We start from the raw sequence: 2843 nt of genomic DNA on the forward strand, positions 1-2843 counted from the left end.
AAACACTAGGAAGGAGCCCATAAGAACACAGAAAAAAGGGGGAGAAATCCTGACTGATCACTCACCTGCATGTAATGAGTTCTATACGGTACTGGCCTGAAGACCCCTTACCACCTGTCGACTTGCTCTTACAGTGGATTTGCAATTTGACTTAGTCAATAAAAATATTGACAAGAAGATTCATGCAGTGTAATAATTCCTCACACTCTACACGGTCACATCATTGCTGGTAGTGTCTCTCTTGTAGGGTTGAAGTTAACATGGGACTCTCACAGTTTCATTTTCATCACTGATTTCTCAGACGTAGCCTGACGGGCGGCTCTAAATACACTGCACAAAGAAATGAAGGGAACACTGAATCATCACAGAATAACATCAAGTCAATTCAACGTCAGGGATATCCATCTGTCTAGTTAGGAAGCATAAAAGATCGTGAATCAATTCCGCTTGTTTGATACCACCGACTGGTCCTCGTGTTCCTCAGACCTGAATCCCACTGAGAATGTTAAGTATCGGTGGATCCGACGTCACCAAGTAGCAAACAGACTGTCCATGAGCTCACTGATGCCCTGATCCAGGTCTGGGAGGAGGTCCCCCCCAGGACACCATCTCATCAGGAGCATTCTCAGACATTGTTGGGAGTGCATACAGGCATGTGGGGGCCATGCACACTACTGAGTCACTTTATCAGTTGCCATGATGAAATTCATCAGCCTGTGACTTCAATTTTTGACCTCTGATTTTGGTGTGATTGTGAATCCAGCCCTCAGTTGGTTGGTGATTTTGGTTTCCATTGTTGTTACGTCATTTTTTCATAGCGCCACAGCTGCTGAGTTCATCTGAAACTGACAGAAAAAACTGAATTAAGCTGCAGAATGTACTATTAGTTCTTTCAGCGGTGAAATCCTTCATCTCCCATTAGTGGGGCACGTAAAAGAAATCTGAAAGGGCATGATTGGATTTTTCTTGCTGAACTGCACCTTGGGAATCAGTTAAACACTTCCCTTGAGTTTTTCTGTCCATAGGTTTGTACCTTTGACATTTGTTTAAAGACTACATACTTTCTATCTACGGCTGTTCATCTTTTGGACTGGCGACTGATGCTGCAGAAGTGCTAGAACAAATGATTTAGCCCCTTCCACTTTTCATCTCTATGGGAACAGGTAAACCAATGGGAGGATGATCCTACCAGTCCTGCTACCTGATATTTCAATTTCAAACAGGAGTCAAAGAAAATGTGACAAAACTGCCTGAGGAAGTAGTGGAAGGGGATTTCATAGTGACTCTGCACAAAATGAGGATGTTGTAAATGTATACAGTATATATATATACACTACATACAGTAGTTGGTAGTAACCAAACTGTGGCTGAAAAAGGTAAAACAACTGGACACAAACCCCAAAAATGTTCAGTATTCACGATCTATTATTTGTCTTTAAGGGATCATCTATATATGAATACCTTCAATTAGCTAATGACAATGGGAACACATGTTTCTCAGAAGCCTGCATGAACAAAGACCAGTGCCGAGTGTGTTGATTACTATTTTGATCCTTAAATCTACAGATGGGACGCTGAGCTCCCAGGATCTCAGATTTCCCTCAGGCTGAAGTGTTTGTTGAAATAGAGTGCCTCTGGGTATCTTTTATCCATTCAGGTTCATTTTACGTCACCATCTCTCTCTTCCACGAGTCTATGCTGTGAGACTACTGCTCTGGTGATGTGATGTGATTTGGTGATGCATCTTTTTCAGTTTCATATGCATTCAGTCTAGGACCTGATTGTGATGTATGGCCACGACCAAAACAGTTCCCTCACATTTACCAAGTAGTTGACGAAATTGGTGTCCTGAACGTCCTGAACACGGCAAAATAAGGAAATCCATCCAGACAGTGCCACACACTTTTAGTGGATCATAAGAGATGATCAAACTTAGCTTTATATATTTGTATCACACCAGCTGTCCACAGTGGGGTGTTTCTGCCTCAGCATGTACCTTGAACCTTCTGAACAAACAAAGTTTCTGCTGTAGGTTGTAGAAATGACCAAATGAGCAAATGAAAGAAAAATGGAAATATCATTATAGAATTAGGCTCTATACCCTGTTCCAGCTCCTACATGAGCCCTACTCCACCTGTCATTCAGTTTTGTAAGAATTTGACCACCTGTGTAACAGGAATTTGAATTACCAAGTGTTGTGACTCTTCAGGTGCCGATGATGTCCAAATATAGAGAAATGCATAGGTAATGTCTCTGTTGGGACATCATCCAACAGCACCATGTCCCTATATGTTAGTGTCCCTCTTGGCAGCTCATCCTAAAACTCCATGCCCTTATATGTTAACACATACCTCCTATCTAGGCTCTCTTACATAAACATCCACAGAGAGGACACACACACATGTACCATATAAAATACACATACCATATCAGAGAGCTTATTGCTGCAGGATAATGAATCAGTGTTGTTACACAGTGGCACCAAAATCTGTTGGGGTTTGTACCATTTCAGGTGCATTTTAGCTATTGAAAATAATAATTATCAAAGATAACTATAATTATATTGATTAATGGGAGTCCACCTCCACTGGGGAACCAACTCCATAAACGAGGAAGCCTCATAAAATAACTAAACTTTCAATTTCACATTATGATTAATAATTAACTTAATAACTAAAACCAAAATGACGGGTGAATGAAGGGAAATGAAGGGTTCTTGACTCTTGTACAATATCGAAGAAGACAGCATAAAACATTTATTAAAACATAACAAAATCAAACATACAATCTAACTAAATGTATAGAGTGTGTGTGTGTGTGAGAGGGGGTGTGTACATGTGAAT

This window comes from Pempheris klunzingeri, chromosome 23 (genome assembly GCF_042242105.1).
Source record: "Pempheris klunzingeri isolate RE-2024b chromosome 23, fPemKlu1.hap1, whole genome shotgun sequence".
Classification (NCBI taxonomy): Eukaryota; Metazoa; Chordata; class Actinopteri; order Acropomatiformes; family Pempheridae; genus Pempheris; species Pempheris klunzingeri.